General features: G+C 44.8%; 1 long non-coding RNA gene across 1 annotated transcript; it reads left to right on the top strand.

Moving 5' to 3' along the window:
• Nucleotides 1-1,123: 1,123 nt before the first annotated feature.
• On the top strand, nt 1,124-4,807 carry LOC137856724 (uncharacterized). Its single transcript, XR_011096736.1, has 2 exons — nt 1,124-1,289; nt 2,597-4,807. It is a non-coding gene; the product is annotated as an uncharacterized lncRNA (long non-coding RNA).
• Nucleotides 4,808-24,332: the final 19,525 nt, after the last annotated feature.

Genomic DNA, 24,332 nt, shown 5'->3' with positions numbered 1-24,332 from the left:
AGAACAGAATGAGTAATCTAGAGATTCTGTGTTGCAAAACTGCCTGAGAACCTCCGTGTGACTCCACAAGAGACAGCCCTGCCTGGCCAACCATCTGCTCTGGAGAGTCCATGAGACTGCGAGGGAGAAGTGGGCATCACCACCAGCATTTCTGAAGCAAGGAGAGCTGACCCTTTACAAATGTGTGTAGCTCATACCCTACTGGTCTTCCTAGCAAAAGCATCCAGGCTTTGCACAGAGGAGGTGGGAACAGAACCTGAGGAACAGCTCAGCACCTTTTGCTGTAAAACAAAGCTTTCTGTCCTGATAAAAGTAAATATGTTTCCACTTACTCCACGAGGGCTTGGTCTCTGCTGGTATCTGCTCTGATCCTTGGCCAGGCATTCACCACAACTAAGTATTTGTTCAAAAGCAGAACCTTTCTGAGTTACTGTGACACTGCTCATTCTTGAGACTTCTGGCCATTTGGTTCCTTTTATTCCCTCCTTAACCTTTCTGTGCATATGCAATCACATCTCCCCACGTATACCTCTAACCACACATTATGTGCACACTATGTACGAGTATTACAGATCTTTAACACTCAAAAAAAAGCTTATTATTTATTTGAAATGTTGTTTTAAAGGAATATGCATTATACTAGGGCAGTAATGCTGTATGTCTATACATACACACCAACAGGCATACATGTATTAGCAAGTCTATCTATAAGTGGATATACATACAAACAAGACAACTTGAGATGCTCATTGGCTAAACACAGAGGTCAGTGCTGCACACTTTCCTCCCTGTGCTTATTAGGGGTGTAAAATACAGCCCCGGCTTTTCGAGCCACTTGTATTATCCCAACAGCACCCGAAACAGCACTACCTTGTGTGCCACTGCTTTGACACAGACGTTAATTTTCACTTGCAGCTGTGGCAATTAGAAAGTGTACTTAATAGAGTGTCATGTTAATTGTTGCAGAGTTAACCAATTTCTCCATTTAATTGTCAATTGATTAACCTATTGAAATGGTAAGTGACTCAGTTTCCTTCCAGAACAAACAGCAGCCACATATTGTAGCTTCATCCAGCTGGAGGGGGTACTCCGTGATTTGCTCAGACTCAATGTGCTGGTATTTTTCTACACCTCCCTGAGCTTTTAATTAGATGAGCCAATTTTACATGTATTTGTCTGCTGGAAAGGTTATCTGTGCTGGAGCTGACCTGCAGAGACAAGGTTGAGCCTAGCGGTCTTAATAGAAAAGGTTTTCAGCTATGACTGCTGTACTTGATTGCATTGTAATGGTAATTAACTTGAGACTTTGCCTCCCTCAATGTTTTTTTGTAGCTTTAACTATGCAATGAGATGTTTCCTCTGTCATATATATGCACTTATTAAGCTCTCATTGGATTCTAATATGCATGCAAATAGTCAAGAGTTTCTTAAGGCTAACACTACGCTATGTAGATTGTAGTGCCATTAAGTCACTACAAAGATGTAGCCTGCAGCAAACTTATAAGGCTTTTTTTTTTCCTGTGAGTATATGCGAGGGCTTAATTTTTTATTTATTTTTTTTTTTTTTTGCTTTCCTTAAACCTAAAGGAGGGAGAATTCCCTCTACATACTTTCACTCTTTTTATCTGAAGGATACCCCATGCAAGAGCACATTTTAATGCTGTTTCCTTCCAGAATGAGCCTAAAACTGTGCTCTAAAAGGAAGATTGCGACATTCTTAATTCAGTTTTTCAAGTCGGTTTGTAATCCATCCCCACCCCTACTCCTTTCTCCGCGCGGCTCGTTTGAAAGCCCTCGGTATCTCCTGTGTTTCTGCATGTTCTTTTACAGTACGGCACTGTCATTTAATTACGAGACAATCCACCACAACTGAGCAAGCATTTTCATCATTGATAATGTTGGTAGCAGGCAACTGAGACAAAATGATTACAAACCTATGTTGTGCTCAATAGTCCTTTAGAGGATTTCTCTCTTAATAGCGCTGGCTCATTCATGTTTGGTTCAGTACATTTGTTCTTTAAAAAAGGCATAGATTAGAAGAGTTTCAGGGTAGGTTAATAACTCAACTGAAAATGGCTGCTTGCATTGTCAAAGTCTGTTCCTGCAGTTGCCTGGTGCTTTCTTCAGTTCTTCCACACTGCAGCTTTGGCCCAGTTGGTAAACAGCTTAAGTCCAGACATCTTTTCATTCTCTGCGCAGAGGATTGAAATAAAAATGCATATAAGTGGCGACTGACTGGCGCTGGCCTGACAATAGCCTGTAACATTATGCAAGGGTATTTACATAGGAATAAGGCCTTGGTAAAGAAGACAGGGGCAATTAATGACTAGGGCCACACATATAAGGAAAGTTTGTCCAATCCTTTCCTCAATAAAGATCTTTTGTAAAGTGCTATGGAAACTCATGGAGGCCCCCAAACAGATTAGGAGAGGGACTTTTGTGGTGTGGGTGTTTTTCTTTTTTTTTTTTTTAAACTTGAAGTTAAAAGGGCCAAATTTTGTAAAGGTGAAATGTAATTCTTCTGCAGTTTAGAATTTTTTCCATTGTGATCCCCTCACACTTCCCCCTCTCCCCTCCCTTTTTTTTTTTTCCACAGAAATTGGTTTTGTGCAGTTACATTGATAGGAAAAAGTATGGAAAAAAAAAAAAAAAGGAACGGTGTGCCTCAGCTGGGGAGCGTGGTGGAGGCAGACGGCTCGGAGGAGACCTGTCGCAACGCTTGACTCCTTCTGCTCGTGCAGGTTTGGCGCTTAAGCTAATTTGTAAGCATTTAGGGCCGGACTCTGATCTCCCTCCTGCCGCAGCCGCTCCACAGAGGCTGGCGAGCGTTTCCCAGCAGACACGAGGTGGGGAACCCCGCCGGCTGGATTCGGTCCCGTCTCCGATGTTTTGTGCTGCCGGGTGTGGGTGTAAGTAATTCTGACAAAGCGAGAGGTGCTGGAGGTGGAGCATCTTCAGCAGCAGCGCTGCATGGCTGTAGGGATTAACCCCAAGGCCTCATCCTGCCAGACGGGATGCTCTCCCTGAGGCTGGCAGGCAGGGGAGGGCTTCCAGTACTTTCCTGTGCCTCCTGCAGGGCTCAGCTTGAGGCTTGCAGATGCTGACAATGAGCCCATTTCCCTGGGGACACCAGCCCGTGTCCCCCCAGGGCAAAGCTGGCACAAAAGCCACAGCTGATGGTGCCTCGCCAAGGACATGAGGGGCTGTGTCGACGCATTGCAGAGCATTGTGGATACCCAGCGTTGGGCCTGAAGTCATGGCAGGCCATCTGATGGGGCAGAGCTCCTGGGAACCTCTTCATTGATGCTGTGCATCCTTTGGGGCCTCCTTTCCTTCTCAAGAGCTCCAAGCTGCTGTCCTCTACATCTCACCTGCTCCCTGACGAACCTTTTTTTCCTCGGTGGTCTTGGCATGTCTGTTGATGGCAGCTTGAGTGCACCCACACCAGTTGAGCAGTTTCACTTCCAGGCTCATACATTGGTGTTCAAAGACTTTACTCTTATTCTGATGACCAGTGGAGGACCCCCTGCTTGGGCTGATGCTGAAACATTTTAAACGTGTTCTCCAGAAAGCTGTAGGTCTCCATCATGAAAGTAGAGCAGGGATCCTACTCTTAAACCCATCACATATGTTCAAGAAATCAAACCTTTGGTGGACATCAATGAGGAAAGCCCGAGTGATGACTCTGCCAAGTTTTAAGCTGTCCATTGATCTACTCACTGAATCCTTTTCCTCTTAGAGATTTTTGTATAGCAGAATATAACTCAAAGAAGAGAAAAGTGCATTTCCTGGGAACCCCAGTCATACCTTTCTTCTATCAAAATAATTTATAAGATCAACTCTTCCATGGGAATTAATGCCTATAACACTTGCTGGACATTGAAGAGGGGGGAACGAATGTTAATAAAACAAGTGTATGGTTCCTGTGAGAGAAGTGTGCGTGGAACAGAGAATGTGATTCTGCTTCAGCCCCAGAAAGCTACAGAAATCAATGCTTCATTCAAGGCTATTGATCAGTACTAAATTAATTAGACTTCAAGGCTTATGGCAGTTGATAAGACAACTTGTTAATTTAGTCAATGATAGTGTTTTCCCTAAAGCAGCAAATACCCTCTTTCTCAGAAAAGACATTTCTAGCACTTGCTATGCGACTTTCCCCCCTCCTCTTTTTATTAAAAAAAAAAAAATCACTTTACATTTAAATTAAGATAAGAATGGGATGGGGGAGATACTTCCATTTACCCCTATTTGCCTTCTTTTGCTCTAACGTAGGAGCAGGGTGTTGATAACATCTGATGTAATTTAATAGGACGGCAGCATAACATTTAGCTTCTTCGACCCCGGCCCATTGACGGCGATGTTCATTTGGGAAAGCTGCTGGGGGGAGGAGGAGGAGGAGGGAGCAGACCCACTTTTTTCTAACCGCGTTTTTAAAATGGCAAGCCCAGGGCTTCTGCTTCCCAGGCGAGAAGGATGCTTGTCGCCACTGACAAAGGCACGGGCGCTGCCGGTGCTGCAAGCCGTGAATGCGACGAAGGTATCCCAGAATACCCCGGACACCGGGCCGTACTTCCTGCTGGCTGGGAAGGACAAAAGGACAAAACCGAAGGAGTGCCGGGGTCCCACCACCAGCTCTTGGAGGCACCAGTCTGCCACCAGCAGCACTCCAACCCTCGGAGAATGCTAATAAGCCACTGAAGAGCTCGGCTTTCCTGCCATAATTCTATAGCGCCGTCGAGGACCCCATAGTGTTCACTAAATAAAGACAACTAATTGAGAATTTTTTGCACATTTTGCTCAGTGGACTTGTTGTTCAGGCGGTTTGTTGGGGAGAATGTCCCCCTACTGACAACAGGGGCCGATTGTTTTGGCAGCCGCCGGGTTAGCGCGAGTTCCCGGCTCTGAGGCTGACTTTCCAAGTATGACAAAAATGTTTAATTTCGGATTTTTTTTTTTTTTTTAATTATGTGGCTGGGAATTATTTTGGCTTCGTGGAAAATAGGCTGTGCAGCGTTCATGTTTATAAAAAAAAAATAAAAAATTGCTGGCAGAATTTCTCAGAATGAAACCTTTGGTCTTTCTTTCTCTTTTCCCTCCTTACTCTCTCTTATTTCCCCCTCTCTCTCCTTTTTTTTTTTTTTTTTTTTAAACTGTATTTTCTGTGGCGAGGCCTACATTTTTGTGTCTGCAGGTGACACTTTGATTGAAACTAAAATTAATAAATCAGCTGAAAAGCTCACACCTACAGCTCACAGCAGGGCCTTGAAAACACGGTTATAAAGGGAGCTTTATGCCCTTGTGTAAAGAAGGAATAAATTACAGAAGCACTTGTTGCCCTTGGACTCAATTTTGCTTTGCAGCCTGGTATCTTATTTTTGGAGCTTATTGTTAATCAACAGGTTCCTTGTAGGTTTAGCAGGTGACTTTGCTATTAATCTCCTATTTGACCGCTATAGCATATTAATGAGGTAGGCTTCTGGATGTGGCTATGTCTCCAGCACGAGGAATTAGTTTAAAAGGTGCACTCTTTACTCAATTGCCCACAGTTAACGATGCTGCAGCCCAAATGCAAAGTAGCATTTTCTACAGCTTGTGTAGCATTAAGAGTGTTTTACTAACATTATGTTCCTCACTGTGCTTTTCTTCTGTTGTATACTTATTTCTTCTCCATGGAGGGCTATTATCAGGCTTACTGGTCCTTCCTTCTCTTTATGTTTTTGGGGGCTTTCTTCATTTTGTATTCCCCTAACAAAATAAAGAAATTATATATAAATGACAAAATGATATCCTTCCTTATTAATGTGCACCTTGGTTTTAATTAAACAATTTTGGAGTGCTTTGGAGGTAACGCTGGATTTAAATGAAATACTCAGCTCAACATTTCTCTTCAAAACTAGCTTAATAAATATCATTATAAAGTGCAGGAATTCAACCAGCCCCATTTCACCTTGTATTTTGGGTCTGATTTAAGCTTGGAGTGAGGATACCTATAGGGGTAGTTTAAGAACATAAAGAAAAGCTGAGGATTTAAGTCTTAAATTTGTAATTACAAGGATCTGCCGAAATACATAATATTATGAGCCGGGCTACAAAACACCCTGGTGGAAACAACAGCTTTGTTGTAATACAGTAATTTCCACATTCCAAGGAACGTGCTCTGCCACAGATGGTTATTATCGGTGTTCCCTTTCATAACTTTCAGACGTGTGGTCTACCTCCCAAACAGATACATTTTCCTATTTAAATCAGCACTGCCAGGCTTATGCATGCAGATTCCCAGCATTTTTTTTTAACAAGGACTCTTACACGCAAGTGCATATTTGTGTCAGGTTAGATGTCAGCCTGGAGTTTTAGCCTGAACCGTAAATCTGTCTTTTATGGATTAAAGTCAAAGTTATCCAGTTACTTTAGCTTGGTATTTTGGTATTCCTTTTCTTTCTTCTTTTTTTTTTTTTTTTTAATTGGGGTGTATATGTTTAAAAATAAGGGCAGGAGAAACAAAATCTACCAGTGAGTGTGTTTAAGAGCGAGCAGTGAAGGTATTGCTTACGCCTTGATCCAGGGCAGGGTGCTGCTCCTCTCTGCCTCTCACAAAAGCACCTGTGGAAGAAGATGTGCAGCCCACACTCCAAGTCACATTAAAATTCATATCTAATTTTTCAGTAATTAATGTCAATTTACACGGAAGCCGTTGCAGTAGGGTCTATGCCTCCCTGAAATGCTGCACTGGATTGAAGAGTGGCAGCCAGACATCGTTAGAGGCTTTGGGAAAAAAAGTTTATAGGGACAAATTATGGGGGAACCATGAAGTTCAACTGCAGGCCTCACCTTGGAGCAGGTAGGTATCAGGGTGCAATAGCCAGAAACGGGTTCACAAAACTTGGATGCACCCCGGAGGTACTCCCAAGGCAGGGCACATCCATCCTTCCACGTGTCCCCAGGCAGAGTGACACTGCGGGACATCCATAAACCAACTGTCTCACTCCTTAAAGCCAGCGTGGGATCTTCCCTACCTCAGGCCAACAATTTCACAAACCTTGCTTGGAAGGGAAAAAAAGAAAAAAAGAAAAAAAAAGAAAAAAAAAAAAAGGTGTTTTTCAGCTCTAAGAATTTGCACAGAAACAGCCACTGACTTTAGTTTTCTTCACACTTTTTTTTTTTTTTTTTTTAAGGGATGGATCACCATTAATTTTTTTTGAGATTTTTTTTTTTTTTTGAGATTTTTTAAAGAGATTTTGCAATGCAGTCCTGTTTATCAGGGTTCATAGAAGAGTAATTTTTTACTGCTCAAGCACAGACCCTATAAATCAGGATTTTTCATTAAAACACCAGCAAGCCCTTCACTGAAGTGGTGTGAGCAGGGGCTGCTCTAATGCCTATTTCTAAGCAGGAACAGTTAATGTAACACGGTTTGGGAGCCCTTCCCCTCCCCAGCCCCCATCTCCCCCAACTACTTACAGCACAAGGAGGTTTGAGCTTATTTTGTCTTTTCACAACTTAGCAAGATCAGACACATTTCTGCAATGCATATGCAGATTTTACCTCTTGTTACTTTCTCTAATGAGCTTTCACTTAATCAATTTGACAGTAGCCTTTCTTCCTTTTTGCTTCGTATCCACTAGGAAAGTATTCAGGAAAAAGTGTTAACAGTTTCAAGGGGTATTAGCAAAATGAAATGGTGGCACAGCCAAATTTAGGAAGATCGCAAGAGTGCTTTACGGAAGGGGAAAAAAAAAATAGTTAAAACCAGGGATGTGGATTTAACAAGAATGTTTGTCTAGGAAATGAGCAGGACTGCAGACATCGCTCTTGTTTCCCTGCAAATAATTTTAAATGATGGTAACAATGAGGAAGGAAATCCTGATTTTATGCAATTGTGTGATTACAAAAATGAGCACTTTCCCCAATAATATTTAACCCTCATGAAAATTAAAATACCTTCTATAATAAGCCATTGAGTGGTGGCCCTAGCTACAGCCGGCCATCAGGACAGGGATGCTGGAGGTTCCTGTGACCTGCAGAGCCCTGGAAGGGATCTGGGGAGTCCCATCCGTCATACACAGATGGATTATCAAAGCTAGTTGGGTATTTGTTCCCATGTGGGCTAGTCTGGAGGCCAATTTGGGGCAGAAACCCCTCTGAGGGGTGTTGGAGTGGGATGAGAGGGAGGCAGAGGGGTGCCCAGGGACCGGTGTTGCCTGGGCTGGCAAGGGGATGCTGCACCCCGGTGTCAGGAGGGGGTGAGAAGCAAAACTAAGCTGGGGAATCGCCCCCAGGGTGGAAATGTTGGAGCTGGGTGAGTCAGCGCTTACGCACTCAATGTCAGCACTAAGCTGTGTCATCGCTGAGGACATCTCTTAGGCATTAAATTCATAATAGCCGAGTGACCAAGGACTGCTGACACATCCTTACGCACCCTCGCTAACAAGGAGCACGAAGCTTTAGCCAGGGTTTTCAGAGTCACAGCCTTCATGGGCAGAAGGAGAGGTTCATGGGCAAGTGGTCTGGGGCTCCTTGCCATTAATGAACCCCCTGCAGCCTGCTGGCCAGGTCTGGTTGTCCAAGAAATGTTCAGAGCCCAATTCCTGCTAACCAGTCCCTTCATGTTGCACCACCAAGTCACTGGAGAAATGCCCCCAAGGGATCGCAGCCCAGCTCGTGGGATCAGACCACATGCAGGGCATGGGACGGCACCTAAGGAAAAGGTTTTCCTTTGTTTTCATGGGAGATTGGTGTCCTGTGTGATGGAAGGTGCAGCCTTTGTTCATGAGCTCCCATTCCTCGGTACTGACAACACTGGTGCTCCTCGGCTGAAAAATTCACCCCAAATCATCACTGAGATGGACAAAGAAATATAAAATAGCATTGCCATGTAGAAAATCTCATTTGAACTGAAAATAAAATCTACATTAGATTTGAATTAATCTTACCAGGGAATTAAATCTCATGGGAAGTCCCTTGCTGAACAGAGCCACGGGTACGTGATATAACTTCCCAGGAGTGAGTTATGGCCATGGCTGGGGGATGTGTCTAAGGACATGAGGGACCTGATCCTGCTTCTGATAGTGGCACAGGTCTCCTGCATGACCTCAGGCAAGTCTCTTAGCATCCCTTCCTCACCTGAAGATAAAGACATTAGGGTTTTCCTGCCCTGCTGAGATGCAAAAGCAAATGTGGAAACAGTGATATGGTCTGGTTCTACAGAAATGGGAACCGCAGAGGTGTCTGAGGCATTGTCTGGAAATACCAAAAGGGAGCTTGTGTTAGATGTGATATCTGAAACCCATGAGATATGAAAGGACAGCGCCTATATTTGCTCTCTGCAGGCAGCCCTATCCCTCTAGCTGATGTTTTGGTTCTGTTTTCAGATGGACACCTCCCTGCATAAAAGACAAGGCACAAAAAGACCTCTTTTCCACCCCACAGCAACCAGCTCCACCATGAGACACGTAACTACCAAATCCAGAAAAATGTGAATTTGGAGACAAATTTTGGAGACCTTGGAGACAAAGCTGCTATCACCTTTTTGAGAGGAAACCATCACAAAAATGTGGCTGCTGTCAGCTGGCACCAAATCTACTTTTCAACATCATTGCATGCAAACTGTTGAATCACGGCCCGATAAATGCTCCAAGCACCTGCTTCAGTAAGCAGGGTACTAATAGCACTGCCCTTCCATATTTTGATATTATTTTGCCTGGTTATAAGCTAAAGGTGGTGTTCAGATGCAATCTCATGGGAAAGAACAACACAGCCTCATGGAGCTCGACCTTGTGGGTCCGCAGGGCCAAGGGAGACACACGGAGCCCAGAGAGGCTTTAGCTGGGCTTTGCTTTCCTGGCACTGTTTCCATCCCAAAACAGGGCTCCTCGCCGCTGAGGAGTCAGAGTATCTGCTCCAACATGACTTTTCCAAAATCACCTTTTTCGCATTTTTTATTATTATCTTATTTGTAAGGGTCCAAAACCCTTAAATCAGAGGCAATTTTGTTTTCCTAGCTGTCAGCAATATTTTGGCTATTTTAAGAATGTAGGACAGGGTTAAGGATTAGTACCAGCATTTCTTTTCTGTGTATCAGAGCTGCTTAGCAGTAATTAATTAGGACATTGGGTTTTGTACTCTTGGTTCAGGTCATTTGCCTATGAGCAGCTCAAGCCTTTTACAAAGGCACGCTGCATATGTTTCTGGGTACCTTTTTGAGAGAAGATTTAAATTGGCCAGATGAATAATACTTTGCTACAAGTGTTTTGCCCTAGGCAAAAAAGGTTTTCTTCATATTATCATTGCCCGGAGCTGGAATCCTCAAGCTTGATGTGACTGGTGTTATACTGTCACATGGCAGTGATGTAAGAACAGGAGCTCTCTGTGTCAGACAAATCTGGATTTAGGGGAATTATAGCAGATGTTGCAAAATGGCAACAGTTTAGCAAGTTCCTTTCATCCCGCAGTTGGGAGGCAGGTCCACAAAGTACCCCCAGACAGAGAAGAATGTTATCTTTGATCCCTTTCACTCCAGGGCAAGGAGGCTCCACCCGTCGAGGGATGCAGCGGGGCTGGAAATGAAAATAAATTTACAGTAGCTGTTTGTTTTGCAATATGGAAATTGGCCATTATTTATTCATGCTGTTTGCCCAGACATGTATAAAAGATTTTATCGGGGGTAGCATGTATTGTGCGCTATAAACAGATTAGGGCATTCAATATTAAGATTAATGGCATGGAAAAACACTTGGAAATTTGTGCACAGTTAGATTATGAGCCTTACAGATCCTCTCCACCACATGCACATGCACAGCATCACAGTCATAGCTTCATGCCAAGGAAATGATTTTATAAAAGCAAAAAGTTCTGTATTACATTATCCATCGTTTAGGATTTTTTAGTGTACATTAATGGAAGAAACTGGAAATGCCTCTATTCATCTGCTTCTCCTTTGTTGTGTAAACAACTCATTTACACCTATGCACAAACCCAACACATGATGATGGTGTGACAGACCCTGTTGACGACAAGCAAGCATTGCCTGAAGTGAACAAAGTGTGCCAGTGGAGGATGAATGGTAATTCTTTTCAGGAGTTTAAATCTGATTGGAATTTGGCCTGAATTTGCAAGATTTTTCTTAAATTGGACAGTTCATTAAAAAAAAAAAAAAAATCCGCTTGGTGACAGGTACAAAACCACCCCAGCTTTTGATTAGGTTTTAAATAAAAAAATAAATAAAATAAAAATTTGTCTTACCACTTGACAGCAGCAAGGGCTCAGCCATGTATGGCACTGATGCTGCTCATACCGCTCCGATGGAGCACAGCTGCCAGCTAAACGTGCTCATGGCCACAGGGTGCTACCCAAAGCCACCTCACCCCACATCCTCAGGCAGTCCTTTCCCATTCCCACCTTCATTCAGGAGCTGAAATGGGGAGTTTCCAGCACATGCATGGTAGCAAGTGTTTTGAACTGAGGTTTCCCTTGCCTGAACATTCAATATTCATTTTTAAAGAGTAGGATTCCAGGTGGACTCATTCAGGAAGGTATTTGAGGGCATGCTTTGAATATTGGAGTCAAGTCACTGCGCTTAGGTCACATACAAGCTTAAAATGTGCCCATCCTTTCAGTTCTGCATGAACTCTTGCCTAGCCCTGCATATGGAGCTCTCTGCCTCACCCATACAGGAGGAACAGTGGAGAAGATGGTATTAATTTTCTGATGAACCATTTCCATGACTGCCTGTGGTTCTGTGGGTCCCCCAGACGTGAGATGTGAGTAGGACCAAGCTGACAGGCAGCCGTGGTGTCCACCAACCACGCTGGTGGCCTTTTGGTATCATCTTGGGGAAAGCATCCCCAGGAAGTTCTGCCCACAGGAGAACAAAAAGGCTCTTTTTCACTTTCAGCCCATTTTGGATGCCCCAAAACAGAGACCTACAGCAGCCATGCCAGAGTGATCCCAACACCCTCTTGTCTCTTTCACCCCGTTGGCCTGCACCCAGGGGTGTCTCCTACCCTGGTCCTCCAAGCCAAAGCACTGTTTGCAAGGACAGGTCCTGACTTTTGTCACTCCAGGGGAATACTTGCCCGTGTCTGTCCTCCAAACTGCTCACGTAGGCATGTCTTCCTACAGGGAGCACTAAAGCCCATTCCTGCAGCTTCTGATCCATGCACTTAGTGAACCCAATTTGGCTGGAGGCCCTCAGGGTGACCTTGCAACACCATATTGCCCCCCTACCTCTTCTACATCTCCCCAGCCTTCCCCCTGTAGAACCAAAACCCTACAAGAGAAAGGCTGCAATGAGCACTTGGCCAAGCCCAACAGAGCTTGGATTAGCTGAAGCCTGTAATTGTTGCCACCATGCCAATATCATTTGCAGCAGCTCAACACCGCAGTCATGGCACAGCCAAAATTCACTCCAGCATGCCACAGTCATAGCACAAATCGGATTGCACCACCTATGACCCCAGTCCCACAGGTTGGGAACCAGGGTACATGAGGAAAGCATAGGATCAGCAGACATTCCCATTCAGGATGCCTAATCTTGTCTACACTCAAAATGGTACTGGTTAAAATTGGTTTTCAATTGATTTAAGTTCACTGGCACAAAGCCCCGTGTAGACATTCTTAAATGGGTTTAAAAATGGCTTATCAATTTAGCTTAAGACACTTAGTAGCTAAACTAAGGTAAATCGGCATAAGCCAGGTTTAAATTGATTTATGATGTCCACAAAGAGTTTTGCACTGGTTTAACTAAATTGCTTTAAAAACACACCACCACTTTAGCCATCAAAAGTGAGTGCCTATGAGTGTAAGGATTTAGGGTAAATGTCTTTAAAAGTGAGGAGCTTATGCCCCTTTTCCCTAAACAGACTTAGTCTTTTCGAAATCAGAAACAGTCCTTTGTCAATGCTACTCCCAAGTGCCAAAAAAAGGGAAAGGGTCAGATCCTCCGTGGAGTAAATTAGGGAGATAGCCCATTTTGCATCAGCTGGAGGAAAGCCAAGCCGTGCCTTAAATTTTTAAAGAGAAAGCAGAATTTTCTGCAATCTGGGGTCGATCTGGGGCTTGTGCTATTTTATTCTACTAGGTTTTTTTCATTACCTCCTCAGGTACAGCAGTTACCTACGATGCAGATATATTACCAAAATCACATCACCTTTCACAGCACCCGGCAGTGGCTCCCCCGCTTATGCTGATGTGTACAGACGGAGTTTGGAAGATATTTCAGTGCTAGTAGCCACATCTGTTGTTTTGTTGCTTAATGATTTGTAGTTAGCCAAAATAATAGAGAGCAGGCAGACCTTTTTAATGTTGGCTTGCTTGACATGAGCCTATCTGAGTCAAAATGTTTATTCTGCGGTCCTCCTGCTAGCTCTGGAAATTCATGTATCTATATGTATTTGCGTGTTTTGCTTGACTAGGCACAAATTATGCTCTCAACTGGAAATATCACAAGTGTAAATAATTTGGAGATGTAAGTGTCTGAGTGAAACTCATGTAAAAGCTATTTGTTTTATGGATTTTGATCTCCAAAGTTTAAAATATGAGCAAACTTTTCATTAAGGGTTTTGCCATTTGTTTGAACACTCCTGTAGTAATTGGAAATGCAACAATTGTTTAAAAGTGGCATTGTCCATGAAAAGATTTAGTGAGGGATGAAGAAATTTCTTGAACCTAAAGACATAATCTGGTGATCCAATTCTCCCCACTGTGTCCATTCCCGTGAAACTCCATTTACTTTCTCCTCTCCGTCACCAGCTCCCCGCATCCCACCTAGCCAATCCTCTAGGTTTCCCACATTGTTTCCCCTTTTGTCTTTTCAGTCCAAACAGAAGAACAACAGACAAGGTTTCGAAGGGCAGGGAGCATCAGGGGCTGGAAGAGAATGGCTAAGATGAGGGTCAGAGTCCTAGCCCTACTGCCAACAGTTACCAGGGTTTGTGCTGCCTGGCTGGGCAGTGTTCAAAGACTTTGCTGGGCTTTGTTCCACTGTGTAGGGATTAGGCCTGGCGGTCTGAGAATTTGCCTTCTAATTAAAAAGGATAAAAGATAGAAGTAGCATTAGACTAAAACATAGCAGTGATACTTCACAGGCTTTTTTTTTTTTTTCCTTTTTTTTTTTCTTAGTCACAAGACAACGCACGAAGTTGTCAGGTTGTTTTATTTCTTTTGTTTTCTTTGCGTATTAAAAAAAAGAAAAATCATAATAAAGACAGGGGAGGGGAGGAGGAAAAGTTTTGAAACTCTTCCCAGCTGTTCCATATGGTGAGTGAAGGCTGAATTTTGTGCACGACTTCTGTGCTCTCTGCGGCAATTTTGCTAGCTGACTATTGCATTTATTGACGAGGATTACCCCAGCTCCCGATCCCATACTTTAATGCTGTACCAAAAGGTGAGGGAATTCCCCACGTCATTCTCCCTGGCCAAAGGGGTCTGCAGAAAACCTGAATTTCTTCTTACACAGCCTTCCCTTTTATTCCTTTCTCTTAGGACTTTTAGGCACACTCAAGAGCAGGTACAAACCCTCCCCAAATTAACTGGGACATATTATTTTACTCGTGCAATGTGAGAAATGCCAGGGGCTGCATCCAGACAGCCATTGCTTATAAAACCCATTTAATCACACTTAAAAATCATGCATTTTGGGAAGGAACTCGAGGCCAAATCCCCGCAAGCTGCTACTCGTGTGAGTAATCCTGTCTCCTGCAAAAGCCCTTTTCGGGGCAGCCGCCAGCATCCAGCCCCACGCAGGACGCCGAGGACGGGCGTAAATCCAGGGTCTGCCAGCGCGACAAGGGCTGCTGGAAGAAATCCCTGCCGGGTACAACTCCATCTGCCTCCAAACATCATCCCGGGCTCTACGGACGTGCCCTCGGCACCAGCCGGTGCAAGGGGCGGCTGCGAGGACACCGCTGTCACCCTGCGAGAGGAGCCGAGGTGAGCGGTTGCGTAAGGGCCGCTGATGGGATTATATAAATTGCTTTTCAGAAGGGGAAAAAAAAAAAAAAAAAAAAAGAGGCGGTAGGAGTTTCGTGGAAGACTTCAGAAGCTTTCAAAGCGGCAGAGCTCGGATTGCACACGAGGATAAAGGAATGCCCTTTTGTTCCCACACATCTCCTGTTACGTCACGAGGAGCTGGGTTTCTTCTGAATTTGGGCTGAATTTGCATGTGGTAAATAATTTGGAAGAGACAACAGGCTGGGTGAAAATAACTCACGGCAGAGAGTTGTTGCGCTTCGTAATACAGGATCCTGACGGGAAAGCGTTTCTAACAGGAAAGTGTTTTTATTCATCACATTTTTGCACAAGTTTTCTTTCCTCCAAGCTAGTAAAGATCATATTTACCCTACACAATAATGTGAGAAGCAGGGAGAAGACTTGCAGCATTGCTTGGGCAAACATGTTGTTGTCTTCAACAAAAATAAGCACTGTTAGACCGCTGTGAGTTAGCTTGAAAGCAATACTAATGTGGCAAATTATCCCATTGATTTTAGGCAGGGTTCTTCATTGATTTTTGCTTAAAAAACTGGTAGTATGATACAGCCCAGTGTGGCTAACTTCTTAATACCAGTGCACTTGTAAAAGGTTACAAACGGGCTTGTGTCCCTGCGATTCTGCTCAGTTTTAGGGACATGGAAATTTAACAAAATCTGTGTGCTGCCTTCCAGATACCAGTGTGTGAAAGGAGGCCGGATCTTCTTCGGTGGATTTGGAAGCACACAGGTTCAATGTCCCCCCAGGAAGACATTCCCTGCTCCCTCCAGGCCTGTGGCCACCTCCTCACAGCCCCTGCCTCCTCCCCAGCAAGGAGATGCAGAATCAGGCCATGCCTCGGTGCTGCAAGCCCTCTGGTATCGATTTATGCACGGAAAGCTGCTGCAGAGAGGCCGAAGTAAAGGCAAAGGTCTGCTCCTGTCTTGTTCCCCAGAAGATGGGTGATGACTGGGAGGGGGCTCCCAGTTTGCCCCATTTTTGGGCTCAGTCAGGGGAGCTCAGATGGCTTTTTTGGCTGGTTTTGCTGCGAGGATAAGGGATGAAAACCCCTCAGAGGTTTTATGCTCCGCGCATCCCCTTAAAACAAATTCAGGGAAGGATTTTACCATTCATCTTCCATAGGACAAGGGAAGAGATGCAGGGCATAAAGAGAAATTTTTTAGTATTTAAACGGGGAATCAGAAAAACAATTTTATTTCCAAAGTGTGCTAAAAGCACTGAGCACACTCTGGATCTGCTGGAAGCCCCAAGGGACGTGTGCGCACGAGGGCTGTTTCCCTGTTCTCGTCCCTTATTCACCAAGGGAAGGAGATGATCCGAGGGGGCTTTCTATTTGAAAGAACACTCCTAATATTTGCATTATTGTCAACGAAAATATTTTTAAAGGCCAAACGAATATTCATTTATATTTATTTGCTTAATCTAATGATCTATTGTGATTCTCCCTTTCATCTATTCTTCCCTTGATGAGTGTGTGGCGCTCCCATTAAGATTAATAGCGGTTTCACATGCACAGTCAGGGGAGATTAGACCCCTGCCCCGGCCTCCTGCCAGCCCCATGTATGTCTTTGGATTCAAGCTCCGAACCCTCACTGATGTCAGTGAAAGCACCATGTGTAGAGAAAGGCCCGATCCTGCCGGGGGCTGAGCATCCCCCCGGCCAGCTGAGGCATTCAGAAGCGGCAGGGCACGGCGTCTCCCCAAACACATTTATTATGCTGCGAGTCCCGGCTGCCTGGGGAGCATATGTTTATGTGGGGTTACTGTTCATGTGAGCACGAGGGTGATTTTAGGGCAGAGCAGCCTAGAAGAGCATATGGGGACGAGGGTGGGGTGCACCGGAGCTGTTTTCCAGCAAAATAAGACCCATAAAAATTGCCCCTGAATGCACATATTAGCAACCTTCTACGTAAAGTTGTCTCTATGCACAGAAAATAATCTGGGGGACCACTTCTTTCTGGTCATACACTGTGAAATATCTCTGCCATCACACAGATTGGCCGAGAAATATACGTGAGCCACCTGGTTTTGAAAATTAAGTATAATAAATCGTGCTTCTCTGCTGTGCAGGGTCTGCTCCAAAGCCCTGGCATGAGAGACCTCCCGTCGGCTTCAGTGGGATTCGGAGCAGGGCTTTTCTTCCAGCGGCATGAGAAATGCTTTTGTTGCAAGCTGGGATCCCAGTCTTGCCAGCATTTCTGCCTGCAAGAGGCAAAAAGCTTTTGAATAGTCCTGGTGCAAAAAGCTGCTCCCAGGTGCTGCAGGGTTTGCAGCACCTGAGCAGACGAGGTTTGCGCTGTGCACAGGGGCCAATTTAAGACAAAACACGTGGTTTTCTGTTGCTGCCTGCTGCATTTGCAACATCTTTCCTTTTGCAGGAGTTTACCAATATATCCTGTTACATCCTGACCTCGCCAGAATAAGTGTGCTATGCTCATGCCACGGAAAACCTTCTCCTGCCATTTCCGAGGTGCATGGTAATTCCAGGAAAAGTCACTGATGTGGCCTCGTGCCTCAGTTTCCCCAGGCACAGAAGGTGTGTGGTGAGATCTTTGGCTTTCCAGCAGTACCATAACACATAAGTGAAATGTGTATAAAGCTTTTTTTGAGGCAAAAAGACCTAAAGGGCATTTATAAAGCTGTTTGTCAGACTACTTCCAACATTTGTCTGAACTATCTCATAGTAACACTAATTTTTACTACTAATAATTTTTGCAGTCTTTAACGGAAGCATCTTGATGGGAATTCGGCAAGACCAGGGCACTCTTTCTGCCCCCAACGTATAAGCAGCCCCCAAGGACTGAGTAGCGCCAAGATCCAGCCTGAGCAATGTGACCAAAGTCAGACGCACAGAGCACAGGAGAGCCAAAAAGTGAGCAGAAGTCAGAGGCTAGCATGGAAACTGCTATGCCATCTGTCCTCTCTGCTTGCTCGAAAGACACTTTGCAATTAGGGTATGACTGAGTGTATGACATTGCTTTCTTGCACTGCATTCAGGCTCCGTTCTCGCCTGGTGTAATGAACTCGTTATTGATCTGTGGGGCTTCCCCTTCGAGCTGCTGTACCTTTCACAGCACATAGCCTACATTCGGGCTATAAAATGGATATTTGTGCCATGCTATCTATATCACAATACCTGTCATATGTTATGATACGCTGGATAACCATCTGCCAATATTTACAGGTAGCTTTCAAAGTAAACATTTCAATCGCTCCTATTTAAATATGACTATCGCTGTTTACAGTATCAGACATTGCATCTATTTGATCAATTGGATAGATATGGGTAAATTATGAATATGCCCATCTACCTCATGCCTTCCGGAACATTTGTATGACAGTATTTCTTATTTTGGACTTTCTAATAAGTAATAATAACAATAATAATTAAAATAATAATAAAATGCATTTAATTGCTTCAATTTATGGTCATGGCTCGGGAGATGTTTTAATAAGAGAAAATAATCCGTAGAATTTCAGTTATTTCAGTAAACACTTGGAACGGGTACTTTAATCTCTCCAAGATCATCGTCCTTGTTCTAAGTACAAGTTCCTAAAAAGCCTGTGTTGTGATTTGCTTTTATTTTCATTTTTGGCTTAAGCAGTAGGCTTGAAAGTGGCAGCTCTGAAAACAGATTTCTTTATCCAGAAGCCAGTTTGGAGACCGTCCACACAGGCTGCTATTCTAAGGCACCATTTCGAAGACTGCCATCTCTACGATGGCATATGAGATGTAATTTAGTCTCTGTGTTAATTTAGCCCAGGGTCTCTCCTGAACAGAGAAGACTGGCCGTGCCAGATTGTGTTAAACTGGGGATGGCGCTTTTGTGATACGGACAACTGTCTACCAGGGATTGAGCTGAGACCACCAAACTACTTTCATTTAGATTCTCAATTTAGTCTTGAACCAAGGTCAGAAGGTAAATAGCCAGGGCTTTATCTTCCCAGCCAAGCTCCTGGTAGAGGGTCTCTTTGAAGTGGAGTGTGATCACTGGCGGTTTCAGAACTAATGTCCAAGACAGTGATGTATAATACATTTGCTTCCATTTTACATCTGCTGGTATGATGGCAGGTTAATTTAAGTACGGTTTCCCAACAAAGGAGCATTTCTGCCCAGTTGTAGACTTGAAAAAAAAAATCTGAAATTAACTCAAAATGCCCTTTTGACACCCCCAGATATATATGTGGCTTTTTTCTTTGTTTAGTGGTGTTTTTATTATTATTATTATTTTATTTTTATTTTATTTTTTCTACTGCTTTGAATGTCCATTGCTTTGGGTCTGATCCTGCTCTTATTGGAGTCAATGGCACCATTCGCATTTGCTTCAATGAGTGAGACACTTTGAAGATGCTCCCTACGCTGGCTGGTGTTTGTGGCTGCACACCACCAGGTGGTCAGAGGGAAGGAGATTTCTATTTGCAGGGGGCAAATTTTCTGCCATGACACAACAATAGTGGAGTTAGATGGACCCCGCTGCTCGTGCAGATCCTGCACTCTCTACTTAAGCCAGTCAAGCCACAAACCTTGTGCAAAGGGATGCAGTTTTGGGTATTGGTGATGCTCATTTCAGAAGTCTGTGACATTTCTGTGTTGGCCCATTCACTTGTACCAATGCATTTGTATTTCTTTAAGGATCTGGGTTCAAAACACTGAATGTTCCAGCAAGATTTATTCCCAGATCAGCTCCCTAATCCAAGTCACATCATTTCTCTCCAAAAATCATTGCCAGTACAGGTACTTGTCTATGTGGAAAGCAGTGAAGAGCTGGATGGAAGGGAGGATGGCCACCAAATACCCTTTCTCTTCCAACTACGCTGCAAAACTCCTGCAGACTGATTCCCCTCCCCAGTCATGTGCCATGAGGACTACATTTCATGTAGCTCCCCATCACAGCAATGCAGCCATCCTCCTGCTTGATGGCCCCTTGCACCAGATGTTTCTGCATCTGGTCTGGGAGGTCCCCGGGCAGGAGCAGACAATGTCACTGGGCTGTGTCTCAAACTGGGGCAGCAGGGAGGCTTTGTACACTTCCCTGGCACCAAAAATATCTGTAGGGTTATTTCCCACACTCACAAAAAGCATCTGGGAAATGTCCACCCTGTGGTGGGGTGCCACAGCAAGGAGAAGAGCCCACATCCAGCCAAGCAATGACTCCAGCAACATGGAAAAGGGAGTAAAGGAAGGGTGAGCAGGAGGTGCCTTCAGAAAAGGTCATCACCCATGTGTAGGGAGGACACCAGGTGGCTGCAACCCATATTTTTCCTGCAAAGGGACATGGCAGAGTGTAACTGTTCAGTGCCACTGCCTCAGAGCAAGTTGCTGCTGATCAGCCATGTGCCTGCCCAGCTCCCACCTCAGCCTGGTTCTCCGCATCGGCATCCCAAGGTGGAGGATCAAGGTTTGCGTGAAAGGGAATCGGAATTGCTACCATTTCTACCTTTCATACTAGCGTTTTGCCAGGAAGGGCTGCTGCAGAAGTGGACCTTTATCAAAATACCCCTTTTTCTTTTTTTCATCAAAGCTTCTCACTGAGTACACCTGAAGTGTTTGTTGCATGCCACAATTTCTTGATTAAAAGAGAGCCAGGTTTCACCTCACTGGGTCTGAAGTTTTATGACTAGCCAAGATGTGGACTGGAAAGGAAACAAAGCCCTGCAAACTCCAGCTAGTGTGCCCAGGAGATGATGTATGCCATGCAGCACCCACGCTTCCCCACACCCAGATGCAATTCCTGACACCACATTTAAGCACAGTAGGATGAAGTTTTACTTTATTAATACTGGTGAACACATTGTAAGGGATGGATAAAATGTGTTTCTGTCCAGATGCATCCAAAAAAATTGGCACTTCTTCAACAGACAACAAATCCACAGAAAAACAAGGCTGAGAAGCACATTAAGAAGCCATCTAGTCCATTCCTCTGCCCCAGGGCAGGGTCACCTGTATTTTTCAGGGTGATGTTTGTCTAACACGCGGTAAAAAGCCCTCACAACCCCTGCAGGCAGTCTGTCCCAGCACTGAACTATCTCTATGCATGGAAAGTGCTTCTTAATGTCTAAGCTCCACCTCAGGGCTGCACCTGATGCCCTTTCCTCCTTGCCCTAACCCCTCGGACACGGAGAGCAGACTCACCCACCTCGCAACAGCTCTGGACACGTTTGACAACTGCTGTCATCTCATCTCGCCTTTCGTGACTCTGCTCCAAGCTAAACTTGCCAAGATTTTTCCCATTTTGATCCTCTGCCCCAGTGTGGCTGTGGTTCCTCACCCAAATCCTCACTCTCTTCCATCCACACCACGCAGCAGAGGTAGGGCAGATCCCTGATGTCTCCATGTAGGACAATCTCCTCTTTTGACACAGGTTATTGATAACCTGTTTCTGGTGAGATAATCCGGCCAAATCATACCCAAATTACAGAATATTTATTTAAAGATTATTCTACTGTTTCACACCTCTTCCTTCTTGATAAATCTGCTTTGACTATCAGGATTGTGCACGATCTGTGTTGCTTATTATTTATATCACAGTATGATCAGTTCCACCCCGTGACTTAGACATTTAAGAAAAGACATCCCTGCTAAAAAAAATTCATGATCCCAATCTTAGGAAAACTCCTGACAGTAGCAGAAAATAAATGCAGAGGAAGGACTGATCCATGATTATAGAAGGCCTAACATTTCAGTCTCATCAGTGATAGGACTTGCCAGTGTGGTCTTCGAAAAATCAGCTCCTTTTGGGGAAGATTTGCACCCCTTGTTTTGGGGTCACCAGGACAGGCATGTATGATGCTGTTTGGGAAAAGGGAAAAGTTCTCCCTCCTTCAGGTGCTCTGAACATCCCTGCTTCTACCCAGAAACTGTACAGGGGGCTTAAGTTAGGTGCCTACAACAGGCAGTGTGCCTACAGCCTGCGACATCCCTGGTGGGAATTCCCCATCTGTAACAAAGGAGGCAATTTCTGCCTAACAGTTGGCTGCGAGGGAAGAATTAATAAGCTGAAGAAGACGAGGCACTCCGATAAACAACCGGACACCGTGAAGGGCTGTGCCGGGTCACCGCTCTCCAGCTGGGGGTAGCAATCCCGCAGACCCCCCAGCGCACTGGGAGCACGTGTTTGACCAGACCCCTGACCACCCGGCCGCCCCCCTTCTCGGGGTGCCAAGGCTTGTCACATCTCGTGGCTGTCATCCCCAAAAAGACGGATGTTGAAGTCACGGCGTGTCTACGCTGTGGTGCAGAGCCACCCAAGCTGGCTTGATGCCTGCTAGCTGCAGCAGTGGAAGGAGAGGGCAATCAAACAGCTTATTAATGAAGCAAAGCCACTTCCATGGTCCAATTAATATACCCGCATAAATTTGGCATAAATAGCTTTTTCACCACCCATCATTAGAAGCTCCTTGGCTAGATGCTGCTGGAGGTGACAGGGAGAGGCAGGCCCAACACGTCCTTGACTGGAAGATGGATAATGGGATCCAGTACCTAGAAACTGAAGTTAGACTGATCGAGCCTTATTTTGCCTGTCTGAATTTCCTCCTGGATGGCTCTTGGCTCTCAGAAGCACCAGGCCAACAAACACTTCCACGCTCCGGATCTAGAGCAGGAATGGCTCACTGAGATAAAGAGGGAATTGGGAAGTAATTAGTGACCAGAATAAATGGCCAAGCATTGCAGTGGAGTCTCCACTGGTGGAGATTTTCAGCCCAAGAACAGGTACTCCTCCAAGTAAGATTCTCCAATCCAAACATACATTAATCCACAGACATCCCCTGAAGTGCATGAAACAGCAAGGCAGACTAGACCAGCACAGTTTGTCCCCCTGGCTTTTAAATCTGTGACTCCCCATCCACCCAGACCCCACAGAGCTTCCTTCTCCACAACAAGTAGCACCAGCCTAGCACACACACGTACCAATTCTCTTCCACGAGAACCATAAAAAGCTGCAGACCTTCCAAAAATGCATGTGTCCGTGCCTACCATTTCAAAATGCGGCCATCTGATGGCATCTGCAGAGCAGATCAGGCATTTCGGCTGCTCATAGCAAAAGAAAAGTGAAATGGGATCCAAAATAGCCATGCCGTTCCATGGAGAGTTTTCAGCACCAGCCAGGAGGGAATATCTGCCAGTAAGGAGGTGCTCAGGACCCTCCTCTGGGCTCCAGGAGACATCAGCTCACAAGCCATATCTCCCATCTGGGCTCAGAGAACCTGATGCCCATTTTCTAGCCAAGAAAAAGCAAGTATGGGTTCATAAATCTGGGTTCGAAAGACAGCAGCATGGTGCTTATATAAACTGCACAGCTTGGTGTTTAAGAAACTCAAGGACACGGCTTTGCTCTCCTTCTCAGCCTGAACATCTCCTATGTCCTCCCAGTGTCCCAGAGGCTTCAGCAACACACTGTCCTCCCGTGGAAACTGGGCCACCGTGTGGATGGGTCTGCAGAAACCTTCCAGTATGAGTAAAAGCCACCATCTGGTCACAGCTGAGCACAGGCACTTGAGAAGAAAGCTCTAAAAACCTGGTGGTGGACTCTTTCCAAGGCTCTCACACGGCCCATAAAACACTCCTTGCTTTGGAACCTGCTGGTTTTGAATGCAGCAGTGCCTGGTGGTGGACTTGGAGGATAGGACAGCTGATAGGACAGCAGATGAGAATTGGTGTAAGTGCTTTGTGTCAAGCAGGAATGTCGGTCCACACCAGATGAAGATCTGTCCTTAAATTTTGGTACAGATGAGCATGGACCAAGTCAGAGCCAAGCAAACTTGACTCTTCCAGTCCAGATGCCACACAAACCAAACCAGTGGTATGGCTCTTACTGAGGATCAGACTGACCCAAGCCCCTGCGAGTTGCACGACTCTCAAAAAGACTGCTGCTAAATCCAAACTGTGAAATTGGGACTTGGCCCTAGACCAAGCCAACGGCTTGGTTGGACTGGGAAAAAAAAAAAAGACACTGAGAAATGAGTTATCTGCTCCTTTCCATGGAAATCTTTCCAAGGTCTCAGCCCCTGCTTTTCAAATCTTTATCACTTGGTATAAAATAATAATATAAATAGTATATATTAAAAAAGAAGAAGAAAAATCAAAGAGTAGTGCTCCAGAAATATATAAAGGACTTTTACAGATGGTACACAGAAAGCTTTCTTTGATCAAAAGGGCAGATTTATAGTGACCCAATCTTGTGCACCACTTCCCTCTCTAAAATTCAGCCTTCGTGTATTTCTTCTCCTTCCTGCCTGCCTCTGTATTCCTCCCACCCATCAAGAAAAATTGGGAAATCCCATGAAAGTGAACTCTCTGAAGTTGCAGTATGAGTCCTGTTATGCAGCCAGTTCAACAGACACACACGCAC

This window comes from Anas acuta, chromosome 5, assembly GCF_963932015.1.
Source record: "Anas acuta chromosome 5, bAnaAcu1.1, whole genome shotgun sequence".
Classification (NCBI taxonomy): Eukaryota; Metazoa; Chordata; class Aves; order Anseriformes; family Anatidae; genus Anas; species Anas acuta.
This window is presented reverse-complemented; position numbering and strand designations above follow the sequence as displayed.